We start from the raw sequence: 19,405 nt of genomic DNA on the forward strand, positions 1-19,405 counted from the left end.
CCTTTACGACCGCTTCAATTTTTTCAGGTGACTTATGTAACCCTTCTTCGTTAATGACATGCCCACAATATGATATTTGTTTCTGGAAAAATTCGCATTTGGGGCGATTTGCTCGTAGGCCCCGTTCTCTCAGCCTCGTGAGCACCTGCTTCAAGTTGGCAAGGTGCTCGTTGTCGTTTTCTTCTGTTACAAGGATGTCGTAGGTAGCATTGAGTCCCGGAATCCCTTGCAGGACTTGCTCCATAGCTCTTTGCCAGGTAGCCGGAGCTGATGCCACTCCGAAAACCAGTCGATTGTACTGGTACAGGCCTTTGTGTGTGTTTATCGTGAGATACTTTTTAGAGGCCTCCTCAACCTCCATCTGTAGATATGCCTGTGCAAAGTCAATTTTGGTGAAACGTTTCCCTCCGGATAGTGAGGCGAAAATATCTTCTATCCTCGGAAGAGGATACTGTACCGTGTGAAGAACCGGGTTTACAGTCACCTTGAAGTCCCCACAGATGCGAACTTTTCTCTGTTCTTCAGAGTTATCATTATTCAACGTTTTCTTCATGACCGGGACGATGGGTGTTGCCCACTCACTCCAATCTACCTTGGATAACACGCCTGCTTTTTCCAAATTCTCCAGCTCTGCCTCGACGGCTGGACGAATTGCGTATGGCACCGGCCTTGCCTTAAAAAACTTGGGAATTGCCGCATCTTCCACTTTTATTGAGGCGGTGGCGCCTTTCAGGGTTCCTAGTTCCTGTTGAAACACTTCTTTGGCGTTAGCCAAGATTTCTTTTAATCGTCCAGGTATGACGTCATCATCGTTTTTTTTCTTACTGGTCACCGTCAGTGCCTGAATGGAGTGCCAGTCTAAACGTATCTTTCTGATCCATTCACGTCCCAACAACGGCGGACCACCATCTTGCAGAATGTATAAATACAACTTCTGTATTTCCTTGCCGTTGTATACAACAGGCACCCTTATTTTCCCTCTGGGGTATACTTTCTGCCCCGTATATGTCTTCAAGACAATGGATGTGTCTTTCAAAGGTATATGCGGAAATAGCCGCTCGTAATCCCGTCGACTCATGACGGTCAGAGCTGATCCTGTATCTAGCTCCATTTTGACTGGGGACCCCGCTATCGTGAGGGTAACCCAAATGGTCTGGTAATCTTCTTTGGCAATTACATTATGTAATTTGAGACAGCTTAGTCTCTTGTTTCCGGAGTCGCTATCGCTCTTCTGGTCTTCGGAGCTACTGTCCGTCATCATTTGTACCTTTCTGTACTTTTCCTTATTGACCTTTTTACTGTCAGCGGATTTCTTTCCAGATCTGCATACACGTGCAATGTGTCCCATCTTTCCGCATTGCCTGCATGCTTTGTCCTTGAACCAGCAGTCCTTCTGGTCATGGGTGGATCTGCCGCAGCGATAACATCTCTCGAAACCCCATGTCATTTCATGGGTGCCGAAGTCCTGTGGCTTTTGCTGTATCTCTGCAGCTCCTCTTGCTGCTGCTTCGTATGATACAGCCACACTGAAAGCCTTGTCCAGTGTCAAATATTTCTCAGAAAGTAGTCTTTTCTGTGTTCCTTCGCTTAGGAGACCGCAGACGAATTTGTCTCGTAGAGAATCTGCCAATCCTGCCCCGAATTGGCAGTGCTTTGACAGCTTTCGTAATTCGGTGAGGTAATCAGCGTTACTTTCATTCTTGTGCTGATTCCTCCTGAAGAATTTGAATCGTTCCGCTATCAGCAGCGGTGTTGGGTTTAAGTGCTCCTGTAAGGTATCAACAATCTCCTTAAAATTCTTGTCCATCGGTTTGGCTGGAGTGATCAAGTTTTGTAACAGCCCGTATGTCCTTGCGCCCATCAGATTTAGAAGTACCGATGCCTTTTTATCATCCGCTACTTCATTCGCCTTGCAATATACCTCCACTCTTTCCACATATGTGGTCCAATCTTCTATATCACTAGTGAAAGCAGTAATATTGCCAGTCTTCGGCATCTTGAAAATCTAAAATGGCGCTTCCCGCGCTTTTCTTTCTTCCCCGCCGAGTTAAGATGGCGCCTCCCGCGCTTTCCCGCCGCTGCCGCTGCTGCCAACGCTGTTCTCCGCGGTTCCCGTTGCGACCTGCAGCTTTTCGCGGTATTTCTATTTTTTTTTTATATATCGCTTCAATAGTTTCTCCGTTACTTGGAGAACTGTTCCCGTCGTGGAGCGGACCCACTGGGACTTTCCCCTCCCTCTGCTCGGTCCGACCGCAGACCTGTTTTGCAGCACCGGCCGCGCCCTGAGTGCTCCACCCTCTCTCTCTTTGCTTCTGCTTCCCGACTCGCTGCCCGGCCCTGTTGCAGAGCCACCCGATCGAGCGCTAGCCCGCCGCAGCCCAAGAAGGATCAGTGCACTACCTGCCACCAGCCCGTTTAGCTGGGGAAACCAAAGACTGGAGACCAAAGCCTGGCCCTCGTTTTCGAGTTTCTTCGAGTTATTTAATTATTTATTTATTTATTTTTCTTCTGGCTTCGACTTTCGTCTGAGGAATCGATCCCCTTGAGGTGCTGCCGAATTGCAGGTAAGTTCGTTTCTAACTCGTCGCCACTGTTAGATCCATGTGTTAATGGAGACACGGAATGCAGGAGTTGATTTAACAAGTGTTTACTGAACAAAGTCTGGAGGTGAACGAACAACACAAGACGCTACACAGGCTTACATACCCGAGTGGTCACTACTGGTACTACAGTATACAGGGGCTTCAAAAACATAGTTCCTCTTAAAGGTACATACACGACAGGAGTGTTTGATGGGACAGTGTAGCGAGAGCTTTACTCTGTATCTAACCCGTGCTGTATTTGCCCTGGGAGTGTTTGATGGGACAGTGTAGAGGGAGCTTTACTCTGTATATAACCCGTGCTGTACCTGCCCTGTGAGTGTTTGATGGGACAGTGTAGAGGAAGCTTTACTCTGTATCAATCCCATGCTGTTCCTGCCCTGGGAGTGTGTGATGGAACAGTGTAGAGGGAGCTTTATTCTGTATCTAACCTGTGCTGTACCTGTGCTGGGAATGTTTGATTGGACTGTGTAGAGGGAGCTTTACTCTGTATCTAACCCGTGCTGTAGCTGCCCTGGGAGTGTTCATTGGACAGTGTAGAGGGAGCTTAACTCTGTATCTAACCCGTGTTGTACCTGCCCTGAGAGTGTTTGATGGGGCACTATCGTGGTAGCTTTGTTTTGTATCTAGCCCGTGCTGTACCTGCCCTGGAGTGTTTGATGGGACAGTATAGAGTGAGCTTTACTCTGTATCTAACATGTGCTGTACCTCCGCTGGGAGTGTTTGATGGGACAGTGCAGCGGGAGCTTTACTCTGTATCTAACCCGTGCTGCACTTGCCCTGGGAGTGTTTGATGGGACAGTGTAGAGGGAGATTTACTCTGTATCTAACCCATGCTGTACTTGCCCTGGGAGTGTTTGATGGGACAATGTAGAGGGAGCTTTACTCTGTATCTAACCTTTTCTGTTCCTGGCCTTGGACTGTTTGATGAGACACTGTCGAGGGAGCTTTACTCTGTATCTAACCCGTGCTGTAGCTGCCCTGGGAGTGTTGATTGGACAGTGTAGAGGGAGCTTTACTCTGTATCTAACCCGTGCTGTACTAGCCCTGGGAGTGTTTGATGGGACAGTGTAGCGAAAGCTTTAATCTGTATCTAACCCGTGCTATATTTGCCCTGGGAGTGTTTGATGGGACAGTGTAGAGGGAGCTTTACTCTGTATCTAACCCGTGCTGTACTAGCCCTGGGAGTGTTTGATGGGACAGTGTAGCGAAAGCTTTAATCTGTATCTAACCCGTGCTATATTTGCCCTGTGAGTGTTTGATGGGACAGTGTAGAGGGAGCTTTACTCTGTATCTAACCCGTGCTGTACCTGCCCTGTGAGTGTTTGATGGGACAGTGTAGAGGGAGCTTTACTCTGTATCTAACCCATGCTGTAGCTGCCCTGGGAGTTTTGATTGGACAGTGTAGAGGGAGCTATACTCTGTATCTAACCCGTGCTGTACTTGCCCTGGGAGTGTTTGATGGGACAGTGTGGTGAGAGCTTTACTCTGTATCTAACCCCTGCTGTATGTCCTGGGAGTGTTTGATGGGACTGTGTAGAGGGAGCTTTACTCTGTATCTAACCCGTGCTGTACCTGCCCTGTGAGTGTTTGATGGGACAGTGTAGTGGAAGCTTTACTCTGTATGTAACCCGTGTTGTACCTGCCCTGGGAGTTTTTGATGGGACAGTGTAGAGGGAGCTTTACTCTGTATAAATCCCATGCTGTACCTGCATTGGGAGTGTGTGATGGAACAGTGTAGAGGGAGCTTTATTCTCTCACTAACCCGTGCTGTAGCTGCCCTGGGAGTATTCATTGGACAGTGTTGCGGGAGCTTTACTCTGTATCTAACCCGTGCTGTGTGATGAAATATGCCATTCATCAGGCACTGTATTCCCTGTGTTTAGTTTAGTTTCAGTTTCATTTCCTTACCTGTATTTTATTGTGTGTAGGGCTCCGCCCATACCTGGCCCCTACTTAAGCAAGCCCCAGCCTGTCTCACAGCAGTACAGCAGATCTGTGGATGAGAGACACTTCTCCAATGTGTATTACTTTGAGTTAATAAAAGCCTTGCTTTGCTCTGTTAACGTCGAGTCTCGGATTCATTGAGGCACATCAATTTTATTAACTCAATTTTCAACGCAATGGACCAACTCTTGAAACCCGAACGTTTGGATTTGGACCCGCATGCTTCGGACGCATCGGCATGATTCGGACACTGGCTTAAGTGTATGGAATTCTTCCTGGACAATTCCGCAGCCATCACAGGCGCTACGGACGCTGAGTGTATGAAACTCGGAATCCTGCGGAATTGGGTAAGCCACCGGGTTTACCCCCTCATCCAAGACGCCGACACGTACCCGGCCGCCTGCGACATCCTAAAGGCACATTACCAGCAGCCTACGAACGAGGTGTACGCTAGGCATCTGCTCGCTACTCGCACACAGCGACCTGGGGAATCGCTGGATGAGTTCCTAGTCACCCTGAAAACGCTTGGCAAAGACTGCAAGTGCCAAGATGTAAAAGCCGCAGTTTTCACTGACGAGCTTGTTCGTGATGCCTTTATCGCAGGCCTCAGCTCCACTTACATCCAGCAGAGACTACTGGAAAAAACGGGATTGGACCTGAAACAGGCTGTGGACACAGCGCGATCCCTGGATGTGGCCCAGAGAAACTCGGACGCCTACTCTTCGGCCCACGCCGCCACGTGTGCACCAAGGGCGCCGCCATCTTGGAAGGCATCTTCCCCGCCCGGCAGCCCGCCACCGTTGGGGCCCCGCTCTCCCCCTAGAAGCCCTACGACAACCGCGACGCGTCGGGGCCCTAACTGCTACTTCTGCGGGCAGCCGAAGCACATCAAAAACCTGTGCCCGGCGAAAGGCACCACCTGCTTTAAGTGCGGTAAGAAGGGGCACTTCGGGAAGGTGTGCAGAGGGAACCCCGCTGGAAAACCCGCCACCGCCGCGTGTGCGCCGTGGGAGCGGCCATCTTGGACGCCATCTTGCCCGGCCTCGTGGGGTCCGCCATCTTGTGAGCAGACAGCGTGGACGCCATCTTGTCTCGATCAGGGCACTACAGTGGCATCGGTCACAGTGGACCAGACCAGACCGCACCCGCTATCCAAATCAATGGTGGACATCGAGGTAAACGGGTGCAGGGTTAAATGTTTAATTGACAGTGGAAGCACGGAGAGTTTTATCCACCCTGAACTAGCACAACAACTCTCTCTAACGGTGGTCCCTGCTCGGGGCACCATCTCTATGGCTGATAAAACCCAGACATCGACCATTCTGGGTTACTGCACGGTACAATTGTCCGTTAACGGAACTGTATACGATAATTTTAAATTACTAATCATGAAGAATCTATGTGCGAGCGTGATCTTGGGCCTGGATTTCCAGTGCCACCACCAAAGCATCACGCTCAATTACGGTGGGTCCCAGCCGCCCTTCACAGTGTGCGGTCTGGCTACCCTGAAGGTAAAGCCGCCTTCGCTATTCGCGAACCTTACTCCCAACTGCCGGCCAATAGCGACCAAAAGCAGAAGGTACAGCTGGGAGGACAGGCGGTTTATCGCGACTGAGGTAGACAGGCTCCTGAAGGAGCGCATTATCGAACGCAGCAACAGCCCGTGGCGCGCCCAAGTGGTGGTGGTAAGGGGTAGCGAGAAGAAGATAGATTATAGCCAGACGGTTAATCTATACACCCAGCTAGACGCCTACCCGCTACCCCGCATATCCGAGATGGTGAACCAAATCGCCCAATACCGGGTGTTCTCCACCATCGACCTCAAGTCAGCGTACCACCAGCTCCCTATCAGACCAGAACGGACGCCTCTATCAATTCCTCAGAGTCCCCTTTGGGGTGACGAATGGGGTCTCGGTCTTCCAGAGGGAGATGGACCGCATGGTCGATGACCACCACTTGCAGGCAACCTTCCCCTACCTCGACAACGTCACCATCTGCGGTCACAACCAGCAGGATCACGACTCGAACCTCGAGAGGTTCCTGAAAACCGCACAAAAACTCAACCTCACTTACAACGAGGACAACTGCATTTTCAACACCACGCGCCTCTGCATACTAGGCAGCGTTGTGGAGAATGGGGAAATCGGACCAGACCCCGACCGATTGCGCCCCCTACGGGAGCTCCCCCTGCCCAACACTCCCAAAGCCCTGAAAAGGTGCCCAATGGGTCCCCAACTACTCCGACAAAGCCCGCCCCCTCTTGAAAGCATCCTCTTTTCCGCTCTCTGCTGAGGCCCACGCCGCCTTCAAAAGCATTGAGCGGGCCACGCTACAGGCAGTGGACGAGAACACTCCCTTTCAAGTGGAAAGTGATGCGTCTGACTTTGCCTTGGCGGCCACCCTCAACCAGGCGGGGCGGCCCGTAGCTTTCTTCTCGAGGACCCTCCAAGGGCCCGAGATCAGACACTCCTCCGTGGAAAAGGAGGCCCAAGCCATCGTGGAGGCAGTGCGCCACTGGCGGCACTACCTAGCCGGCAAACGCTTCACCCTACTTACCGACCAGCGGTCGGTAGCGTTTATGTTCAATAATAAACAGAGGGGGAAGATTAAAAATGATAAGATTCTTAGGTGGCGGATCGAGCTCTCCACCTTCGAGTACGACATCATTTACCGGCCAGGGGCCCTTAACGAATCCCCCGACACCCTCTCACGAGGGATGTGTGCCAGCGCCACCGGGGATCGGCTACAGACCCTCCACAACGACCTCTGCCACCCAGGGGTCACACAGCTGTTCCACTTCATAAAGTCCCGCAACTTACCCTACTCGATTGAGGAAGTTCGGTCTCTGACCAGGAACTGCCGCACTTGCGCTGAGTGCAAGCCTCGGTTCTACCGCCCAGATAGAGCCCACTTAATCAAAGCTACACGGCCCTTTGAGCGGCTCAGCTTAGATTTCAAGGGCCCCCTCCCGTCAGTCGACCGCAATGTTTACTTCCTGAACATTGTGGACGAATACTCCCGTTTCCCATTCGCCTTCCCCTGCCCAGACATGACCAGCGCTATGGTCATTAAATGCCTCAACAGCCTGTTCTGCCTGTTCGGTATGCCGAGCTACATCCATACGGATAGGGGGGCATCCTTCATGAGTGAAGAGCTACGCCAGTACATGCTGTCCAGGGGGATCGCCACGAGCCGTACCACCAGCTACAACCCCCAGGGTAACGGCCAGGTGGAGCGAGAGAACAGGACAGTATGGAAAGCAGTCACTCTAGCTCTAAGGACCAAGGGCCTCCCTGTCTCCCGCTGGCAGGAAGTCCTCCCAGATGTGCTCCATTCGATACGGTCGCTATTGTGTACTGCCACTAATGCCACGCTTCATGAACGAATGTTTGTCTTTCCCCGGAAATCCACCTCAGGCGTATCCATGCCGTCATGGCTCTCCACCCCAGGTCCGGTATTTGTATGAAGGCATGTGAGGGGCCACAAGACGGACCCCCTCGTGGAGTCAGTGCACCTACTCCACACCAACCCCCAATACGCGTATGTCCGGCACGCCGACGGAAGGGAGGACACCGTGTCCATAAAAGGCGTCGCCCCAGCCGGTAACGACAACAACCACGACAACAACAGCAACAACGATGACAGCAATTCTTACCCACCCACTATCCTTTCACCACCCCTGGAACAACATCGACCAACGGTGCCCCCACCAACTACCCCTTCAACAACCCTGGCGGCGCCCCCGGCAGAGACCCAGGAGGCCACCGGGGACACCCAGCCGACACCCGCGGCACCACAACAGCTACGTCGGTCACAGAGGACTATCAAACCACCGAACAGACTAAATCTGTAGAAGGGGTGAATGTGATGAAATATGCCATTCATCAGGCACTGTATTCCCTGTGTTTAGTTTAGTTTCAGTTTCATTTCCTTACCTGTATTGTATTGTGTGTAGGGCTCCGCCCATACCTGGCCCCTACTTAAGCAAGCCCCAGCGTGTCTCACAGCAGTACAGCAGATCTCTGGATGAGAGACACTTCTCCAATGTGTATTACTTTCTGAGTTAATAAAAGCCTTGCTTTGCTCCGTTAACGTCGAGTCTCGGATTCATTGAGGCACATCATGCTGTACCTGCCCTGGAGTGTTTGATGGGACAGTGTAGAGGGAGCTTTACTCTGTATCTAACGTGCTGTACCTCCGCTGGGAGTGTTTGATGGGACAGTGTAGAGGGAGCATTACTCTGTATCTAACCCGTGCTGTAGCTGCTCTGGGAGTGTTCATTGGACAGTGTAGTGGGAGCTTTACTCTGTATCTAACCCAAGCTGTACTTGACCTGGGAGTGTTTGATGGGACAGTGTAGCGGTAGCTTTACTCTGTATCTAACCCGTGCTGTAATTGCCCTGGGAGTGTTTGATGGGACAGTGTAGAGGGAGCTGTTCTATCTATGCTTTAATGCGTTCAATCAAGCATGTAGATACGTCGAATTAAATCAGAGTCAGGCAGACAGGCTTATAACTGCGATGTTCACTTTATTGTGTAAAATGGCCAACTGCCATTTTCCCGGGTAATTTCCATAATGCAATGCACATTACATTACTGTATTGACTGGTGTCAAACTCGCAATCAATACACGACATCCCCCTTTTCCTTGGAAACAAACTTGCAGTTTACAAACTGTTGCTTACAATAACACTGCATAACTTATTTGGTTTATAAACTTTTTACAAACTTGTGTCTTACCACATAACTAAATAATTCCCAGGTTTAAACATTTAACATCACCCATGCAGTTCTCGCACAGTTTATGTTGTGACATAATCAGACAGCCTTTGGGGTTTTCTTTTAACCGTTTGAGGTCTGGCTGTATTGGGTATGTCTGACATGTTGGTGTCAGTGGGTATTGCCTGTGTCACAGTGGTATGTGTGTTTTACTCAAAACTTTGTGGGAGTGTGGCATTAAAAGGAGTGGTGAACTTGTCCACTTTGTCCTGCTGTACCAGCACCGTGTCGCCAACATCCACCTCTGAGTATTGTGTTCTCCACTGTTCATCTGCGTACAGTTTGGACTTGCCTTTTTGTTCTGTGTCCCGGTCACGTACTTCCATGTCTGCGCGCGACTCTGTGATGTCTGGCAGCTTTCCTCTCATTTTCCATTTAAAGAGCAGCTCTGCCGGGTTCTTTCCTGTCGTGGCATGGTCAATGCTCCTGTACACAGTCACATATTTTCTAAGTTCATGTTTCCAATCTAGTCCTTCTGACTGAGCAATTCTGATTCTCTTCATCAGCGATGCATTCTGGCGCTCGACTTCTCCGTTACCCTGAGCCTATTTTGCTGTCGTTTTCAGGTGTCTGATCCCGTTGTTTTCACAGTATTCTTTGAATAATTCAGATCTGAATTGGGGACCATTATCAGATTTGCAGGTGATTGGCAAACCATGACGGCTGAAGATTGACTCTAAACTATCAATAACCTTCTCTGTTGTTTTGGAGTTCATGATGTCGTATTCATAGTAGCGACTATAATAATCAACTACCACAAGAATGGAGTGGTTAGATGGCAAGGGTCCTAGTAAGTCTATAGCTACATCCTGCCAGGGGCCCTCCGGTAATGGTGTTGGTCTCAACAGTTCAGGTGGGTCAGGTCTGGCTACTATCTGACAGCTGTGGCATACTTTACAGTGTTTTTCAGCTGCCTTGTCCATGCCAGGCCACCAAACCTTGGTTCTGAGATGTTGCTTTGTTCCAACTATTCCCAAGTGTCCTTCATGTGCTAACACCAGGGCTCGTGCGTGTAACACTGTGGGTAGCACGATGCGTGTTCCCCGAAGAACTAGGTACCCCACTACGTACAGCTCGTTTGCAATTGCTGCATAAGCTTTACAGTTCTCAAAATGTCCGTTTGTGATTGCCTTCCGTACCTCAATCGGCTCTGGGTCGGTAGCAGAGGCTTCCTCCACCTCTCTAGTAGTGAGTGCTTTTGGAGTCGCACTCACAGCTACAAATCTCCCGTATTCATCTGAGTCATGAGAATGTCTCTCCTGCTTTGCTGTCTCCCCCCAGCAATCGTGACAGTGGGCCTGCAATGTTTTGCTTGCCTGGAATGTGTATCACCTTAAAATCGTACGGCTGTAATCTAAGTACCCATCTCTCTATACGGGCACAGGGTTTAGAGTGTAGGCCGTACATCACTTGTAATGGCTTATGGTCAGTTACCAAGTTAAATTTTCGGCCATACACATATGGATGCAGCCTCGCACAAGCCCATACAAGAGCTAAGGCCTCTCTCTCTGTTTGAGAGTATTTCCTCTCACAGTCTGTTAAACTACGATTTACATAGCATATTGGCACCTTTTGTCCCTGTTGGTCCTGAACTAGTACTGCGCCTAAACCTACAGGACTGGCATCTGCTATCACCTTGGTTGGTGCGTCCTTATCAAAATATGCTAAAGTGCCGGCTCTGGCCAACTCTTCCTTGAGTGCACTGAATGACTGTCTCTGTTGTGATCCAAATTTAAATGGTGTGTCTTTTCTCATCAGGCGTCGCAGTGGTTCTGATAGCGTTGCAAACTGCGGGATGAATCTGCTACTGTACCCAACGAGTCCCAAGAAACTCCTCACCTCTGTAGCATTCTCTGGTTCCCAAGCTTCTGCCATCGCTCGCACTCTCTCTGCTGTTGGTCCGATGCCCTTTTCAGACAACAGGATTCCCACGAAAATCAATCGGTCCATGTTGAATTGGCACTTCTCTGAGTTTAGTGTCAGTCCACTTTCCATTAGTCTGGTCATGACAGCGTGCAGGCGTCTGTCGTGCATTTCCTGGTCGTGTGCATGCACGATAACGTCGTCTGAGATGTTTTCAACACCCTCTATTCCAGCTAAGGCATTAGCTATCTCGTGCTGATATTGCTCACTAGTTGAAGATACACCGAATACCAGCCTCTTGTACCTGTATACTCCGTTATGTACTGCAAACGTTGTGATTTCTCGTGACTCAGGGGTCAGTTCTAGCTGGTGATAACCCCATTTCAGGTCTAGCTTACTAAACACCGTCGAGCCGTTCATACCTTGGAGTATCTCATCAACGGTGGGGATTGGATATCATTCCCTCACTATTGCCTAGTTTGCTCGTCTCATGTCTAGGCATAACCTTACATCCTTATTTGCTTTTGGTACAATAACCACAGGATTTACCCATGGGGTAAGTTACAGGTTCGATAATGTCCATGTTCCTCAATTGTTTTATTTTGGCCTCTATTGCCCCCCTTAAGTTGAATGGTATACGCCTGAGTGGCTGGGCCACAGGCTTCACTTGTGGGTCGATATACAAACTGATCTGTTTTGTGTTCAGCCTTCCTACTCCCTGGAACACCTTTGGATACCGCTGTTCTAGTAGCTGTCTTACATCTACCACAGCTGAGACATCTGCGCCTATTTTTAAAACTCCCAGTTTCATGGCTGTCTCCCTTCCTAGCAACGGCTCTCCATGGCCTTTAACCACAATGAACTCCACCTGCTCAGTTCTCTTACCTATTGTAATCCCACATGTGAATACACCTTTAACTGACAGTGGTCGGCCAGAAGCATAAGAGAATAACTTTCTCTCTGTCTTAGGGACATATGACTGACACTTAATCTGTTCTGACTTTAATCCTTCCCATGTATTCTCATCTATCACGTTACTAGTTGCACCCGAATCAATTAACATTCTCAGGTTTACTCCCCCCACACAAAAGGTAAGTCTCTCTGTCACGTTATTTCCAGTAACAGCAAATGCAAAGTCATTTTGTTCCTCTACATTGTTCACACTGTGTTTCTTTGTACCCTTTGTGCGGCATACTTTGGAGAAATGATCCTTTCCCTTGCACTTATGACACGTTTGTCCGCGTACTGGGCATTTCAGATCTCTGCCCATGTGGTCTGTGTGTCCACATCTGTAACATTTCCTTTCGTTCCTATCGCCATCCCCCTTTGGTTTCTCTGTCGAGCTTTTCGCATAATACCCTCTTTTCAGTGTAACACGACGAACAGTATCTGTCTCCGCCTTCTCTGTACATGACATGGCTGACATCTGCTCCTCGACATTTTCACATTGTGAGGCCAATTGTAACGTGCGGGCGAACGTTAGACCTTGCCCTTCCTCTAGCAATTTCCTCCGCACATAGGCTGACGTGCACCTACTCAGGATAGCGTCTCTTATTTGATTATCCGCATCCCCCCCCAAAAGCACAGTCTTTAGCAGCCTGCCGCAAGCGAGTACCAAATTGTTGCACAGTCTCACCTGTCTTCTGGGACAACTTATGAAAAGTCTGTCTAGCAAATGCTGCATTGACCTGGGGCACGAAGTAGTGATTCAAAGCACTAACCGCCGCTGTGTAGTCTGCTGGCTCTCCTGTGCCCGGTAGAGTCGAAAAGATATCCTGGACATCTGGTGCAGAAGTAGAGCTCTTCTCCTCTGCTTTGTGGCACCTGTAGAGGTATCATCGATAATGAGTCCTTTGCCGTCAGCATAAAGCTCAAAAGACGGTAACCACCTCGTCCATCTTGGACCCAACGTGGCTGGCTCGGCGAAGCATGCAAAATTTTCAATGCCGGTCTTCTCCATCCTAGCTAAATAAAACTTGGGCAACTACCTATCTAAAATTATTCCGTTCGTTATCCTCGTCGCCAATGTTGTATCTATGCTTTAATGCTCATTCTTCTAAACTCCAGCGAGTATAAGCCCAATCGACCCAATCTCTCCTCACACATCATTCCTGCCATCCCAGGTGTCAGGCTGGTGAATCTTCGCTGAACTCCTTCCATGGCAAGAACATCCTTCCGCAGATAAGGCGACCAAAACTGCACACAATTGGAGCCTGTGTGTGAGAGGCTGCGATGGGAGATTTTGGATCCTGTGTGTGAGAGCCTGCAATGGGCGATTTTGGATCCTGTGTGAGCGTCTGCGATGAGAGATTTTGGATCCTGTGTGTGAGAGCCTGCGATGGGAGATTTTTGATCCTTTGTGTGAGAGCCTGCGATGGGAGATTTAGGATCTTGTGTGTGAGAGCCTGCGATGGGAGATTTTGGATCCTGTGTGTGAGAACCTGCGATGGGAAATTTTGGATCCTGTGTATGAGAGTCTGCGTTGGGAGATTTTGGTTCCTGTGTGTGAGAGGCTGCGATGGGAGATTTGGATCCTGTGTGTCAGAGCCTGCAATGGCACATTTTGGATGCTGTGTGTGAGAGCCTGCGATGGGTGATTTTGGAGCCTGTGTGTGAGAGCCTGCGATGGGAGATTTTGGATCCTGTGTGTGAGAGCCTGTGATGGGAGATTTAGTATCCTGTGTGTGTGAGAACCTGCGATGGGAGATTTAGGATCCTGTGTGTGAGAGCCTGCGATGGGAGATTTTGGATCCTGTGTGTGAGAGCCTGCGATGGGAGATTTTGGATCCTGTGTGTGAGAGCCTGCGATGTGAGATTTTGGATCCTGTGTGTGTGAGAGCCTGCGATGGGTCATTTTGGATCCTGTGTGTGAGAGCCTGCGATGGGTGATTTTGGATCTTGTGTGAACGACCCTGCGATGGGAGATTTACGATCCTGTGTGTGAAAACCTGCGATGTGAGATTTAGGATCCTGTGTGTGAAAGCCTGTGATGGGAGATTTTTGAAACTGTGTGAACGAGCCTGCGATGGGAGATTTTGGATCCTGTGTGTGTCAGAGCCTGCGATGGGAGATTTTGGATCCTGTGTGTGAGAGCCTGCGATGGGAGATTTTGGATCCTGTGTGTGAGAGCCTGCGATGGGAGATTTTGGATCCTGTGTGTGAGAGCCTGCGATGGGAGATTTTGGATCCTGTGTGTGAGAGCCTGCGATGGGAGATTTTGGATCCTGTGTGTGAGCCTGCGATGGGTCATTTTGGATCCTGTGTGGGAGAGCCTGCGATGGGAGATTTTGCATCCTGTGTGTGAGAGCCTGCGATGAGAGATTTTGGATCGTGTGTGTGAGAGCCTGCGATGGGAGATTTTGGATCCTGTGTGTGAGCCTGCGATGGGTGATTTTGGATCCTGTGTGTCAGAGCCTGAGATGGGAAATTTTGCATCCTGTGTGTCAAAGCCTGTGATGGGAGATTTTGGATTCCGTGTTTGAGAGCCTGCGATGGGAAATTTTGCATCCTGTGTGTCAAAGCCTGTGATGGGAGATTTTGGATTCCGTGTTTGAGAGCCTGCGATGGGAAATTTTGCATCCTGTGTGTCAAAGCCTGCGATGGGAGATTTTGGATCCTGTGTGTGAGAGCCTGCGATGGGAGATTTTGGAGCCTGCGATGGGAGATTTTGGATCCTGTGTGTCAGAGCCTGCGATGGGAGATTTTGAATCCCGTGTTAGAGCCTGCAATGGGAGATTTTGGATCCTGTGTGTGAGAGCCTGCGATGGGTCATTTTGGATCCTCAGAATCACAGAATCACAGAAACCCCACAGTGCAGATAGAGGCCATTTCGGCCCATCGAGCCTGCACTGACACATTATCCCACCCGATCCCCGTAACCCCTACACCAACACATATCCCACCCTATCCCCGTAACCCCATGTATTTAATCCCCCTAACACTAAGGGTCAATTTATCATAGCCAATCAACCTAACCCGCACATCTTTGGACTGTGGGAGGAAACCGGAGCACCCTGAGGAAACCCACGCAAACACAGGGAGAATGTGCAAACTCCACACAGACAGTCGCCCGAGGCCGGATTCGAACCCGGGTCCCTGGCGCTGTGAGGCAACCGTGCTAACCACTATGCCACCGTGCTGTGTGTGAGAGCCTGCGATGGGTGATTTTGGATCTTGTGTGAACGAGCCTGCGATGGGAGATTTACGATCCTGTGTGTGAAAACCTGTGATGGGTGATTTTGGAGCCTGTGTGTGAGAGCCTGCGATGGGTGATTTTGGAGCCTGTGTCTGAAAGCCTGCGATGGGAGATTTTGGATCCTGTGTGTGAGAACCTTTGATGGGTGATTTTGGAGCCTGTGTGTGAGAGCCTGCGATGGGATATTTTGGATCCTGTGTGAGAGCCTGCGATGAGAGATTTTGGATCCTGTGTGTCAGAGCCTGCGATGGGAGATTTAGGATCCTGTGTGTGAGAGCCTGCGATGGGAGATTTTGGATCCTGTGTGTGAGAGCCTGCGATGGGAGATTTTGGATCCTGTGTGTGAGAGCCTGCGATGGGAGATTTAGGATCCTGTGTGTGAGAACCTGCGTTGGGAGATTTTGGTCCCTGTGTGTGAGAGCCTGCAATGGGAGATTTTGGATGCTGTGTGTGAGAGCCTGCGATGGGAGATTTTGGATCCTGTGAGTTAGTGCCTGCGATGGGTGATTTTGGATCCTGTGTGTGAGAGCCTGCGATGGGAGATTTTGGAAACTGTGTGAACGAGCCTGCGATAGGTGATTTTGGAGCCTGTGTGTGAGAGGCTGCGATGGGAGATTTTGGATCCTGTGAGTTAGTGCCTGCGATGGGTGATTTTGGATCCTGTGTGTGAGAGCCTGCGATGGGAGATTTTGGAAACTGTGTGAACGAGCCTGCGATAGGTGATTTTGGAGCCTGTGTGTGAGAGGCTGCGATGGGAGATTTTGGATCCTGTGTGAACGAGCCTGCGATGGGTGATTTTGGATCCTGTATGTGAGAGTCTGCGTTGGGAGATTTGGATCCTGTGTGTGAGAGCCTGCGATGGGAGATTTAGGATCCTGTGTGAACGAGCCTGCGATGGGTGATTTTGGAGCCTGTGTGTGAGAGGCTGCGATGGGAGATTTTGGATCCTGTGTGAACGAGCCTGCGATGGGTGATTTTGGATCCTGTATGTGAGAGTCTGCGTTGGGAGATTTGGATCCTGTGTGTGAGAGCCTGCGATGGGAGATTTAGGATCCTGTGTGAACGAGCCTGCGATGGGTGATTTTGGATCCTGTGTGTGAGAGCCTGCGATGGGAGATTTAGGATCCTGTGTGAACGAGCCTGCGATAGGTGATTTTGGAGCCTGTGTGTGAGAGGCTGCGATGGGAGATTTTGGATCCTGTGTGAACGAGCCTGCGATGGGTGATTTTGGATCCTGTATGTGAGAGTCTGCGTTGGGAGATTTGGATCCTGTGTGTGAGAGCCTGCGATGGGAGATTTAGGATCCTGTGTGAACGAGCCTGCGATGGGTGATTTTGGATCCTGTGTGTGAGAGCCTGCGATGGAGATTTTGGATCCTGTGTGTGAGAGGCTGCGATGGGAGATTTTGGACCCTGTGTGAGAGAGCCTGCGATGGGAAATTTTGGATCCTGTGTATGAGAGTCTGCAATGGGAGATTTGGATCCTGTGTGTCAGAGCCTGCGATGTGAGATTTTGGATCCTGTGTGAGCGAGCCTGCGATGGGTGATTTTGGATCCTGTGTGAACGAGCCTGCGATGGGTGATTTTGGATCCTGTATGTGAGAGTCTGCGTTGGGAGATTTGGATCCTGTGTGTGAGAGCCTGCGATGGGAGATTTAGGATCCTGTGTGAACGAGCCTGCGATGGGTGATTTTGGAGCCTGTGTGTGAGAGCCTGCGATGGGTGATTTTGGATCCTGTGTGTGAGTGTCACAGACTGCGATCGGCCATTTTTGGATCCTGTGTATGGGATCCTGTGTATGAGAACCTGCGATGGGAGAGTTAGGAACCCGTGTGTTGTTAGATCCGTGATTCTGAGAGTATGATGTTTTTCAATAACCACATGGATGCTGTAACTTAACAATCAACAGGCATTTACTGGAATAGGGTAGTCTCAAGACTGGGGTACAGAGGCAGGCTCAAGGCTTATATACAGGTGTGGTCACTGCCGGTACTACAGTATACAGGAGCTGTAAAAGTAGTTCTCTCTTAAAGGTACATACACTACAATTCCTCCCCTTTTAGATTAGTAGTACCCATAACATTCAAAAAACAATTAACACTTTAACATGTACATTAAACAACAATAGTCCATTTATAGATTCAGTCTTTGGGGCGGCTTCCTGATCCTTTCGGGATAGCGCCTTTCCTGAGGTTCTTGTTCTTGATGTGGAGGCGATTCTGGCCCCTTTTCGTCGGTTATTTCATCTGTTTCCACTGCTACCGTTTCTGAGGTAGATGCTTCCGGTATGTCGGGTTCATCCCCAGGGACACGAGACATGGGCTTGACTCGTTCCTGTGATGCTAAGATCTGATCGACGTGGCGTCTCACAAATGTTCTCCCCGACATCCACTGTGTACATTAATGGCCCCTGCCTTGTGCATATTGTTCCGGGTTGCCATTTCTCTGTTCGGTAGTCACGGGCCAAGACTGGTTGTCCTACGTTGAAGCTCCTTGTCGGCTTCTCATTTATGTGCTGGAATTGTTTATCTTCAACATTTCTTCGCACATTTGGTCTGAGCAAGTCCAGACGAAATCTCAACCTTCGGTTAAAGAACTTCATGGGCGGGGTCTGGTTGGTAAGTGCATGTGTCGCGTTTTGGTAGGCTAATAAGAAATTGTCCACCTTATGCTGCAGTGGAATTTCATCATCGCACATGGCCTTTATCGCCTTCTTAAAGGTTTGTACGAACCTCTCAGCCAATCCATTTGTGGCTGGATGATACGGGGCGGATGTGTAATGCCTTACCCCATTCCTTCTCATAAATTTTCGAAACTCTTCGGACACAAACTATGGTCCATTATCAGAGCGAATCTGCTCTGGCAAGCTGTTCCTGGCAAATATGGTCCATAGGACTGCAATCGTTTTCTCTGTAGTGGTTGAGGACATTTTTATCACCTCAGGCCACTTCGAATGAGCATCCACTGCTATTAAGAACATTGAGTCCATGAATGGACCAGCGAAATCAATATGCACCCATTGCCATGGAGAGGAGGGCCACTCCCATGGGTGTAGAGGGGCATGTGGTGGTGCATTTTGGACCTTCTGGCATCCTGAGCAGCTCTTGGTTAGGTCTTCGATTTGTTGATCGATTCCCGGCCACCACACATAAGCCCTAGCAAGGCTTTTCATTTTCACTCCCCCCAGATGACCTTCATGAAGCTCATTTAGCACTCTCTCCCTTAACTTGGGTGGAATCACCACTCTGGATCCACACATCACTGTCCCTTGGCATACTGACAGCTGTTCTCTTCTGGATGAGAATGCTGGCAACAGTGAGTCGCCATGTGTTGGCCATCCCCTCACCGAGACAGCGTCGGATCATTGCGGGTCTCCTTCTCTATATCCGCGTTCGTTACTGGCAATCGTTCAATTATTGATGAATAAAATATCTCGATAGGGTCCACTGCTGGTACTTCCTCCACAGTAGGCAGTGGCAGGCACGATAGCCCATCAGCGTTTCCATGCTGTTTCATGCCTTTATATTCTATTTCATATTGATTCGCCCCTAGAAACAGGGACCATCTTTGTAACCGTTGTGCAGTCATCACTGGAACGCCCTTCTTAGGATTAAAGATGGAGACAAGTGGTTGGTGGTCAGTCAGCAAGGTGAACTTCTGCCCATGCAGATAGTGGTTGAATTTTTTTACTCCCCATACTAGGCTGAGGGCCTCCCTGTCAATCTGGGCGTAGTTGCGCTCGGCTGAGTTCGTGACCGAGACGCAAAGGCTACTGGCCTCTCCAACCCGTCTGGGAATTTGTGCGACAGCACCGCTCCAATACCATAGGGTGATGCATCACATGACAAACGAATCGGTAGTGCTGGGTTGAAATGGGCCAACACCTCTTGATGTGATCAATTCTTTACACTTCTGGAAAGCTCGTCTACGTTCATCATTCCATTTCCATGGTACCCCTGTTTGCAGTAGGGTGTTCAGTGGGTGTAATACCGTGGACAAATTTGGTAAGAACTTATGGTAGT

This window comes from Somniosus microcephalus, chromosome 3 (genome assembly GCF_052327205.1).
Source record: "Somniosus microcephalus isolate GS21.2 chromosome 3, FLI_Smic_1.0, whole genome shotgun sequence".
Lineage (NCBI taxonomy): Eukaryota > Metazoa > Chordata > Chondrichthyes > Squaliformes > Somniosidae > Somniosus > Somniosus microcephalus.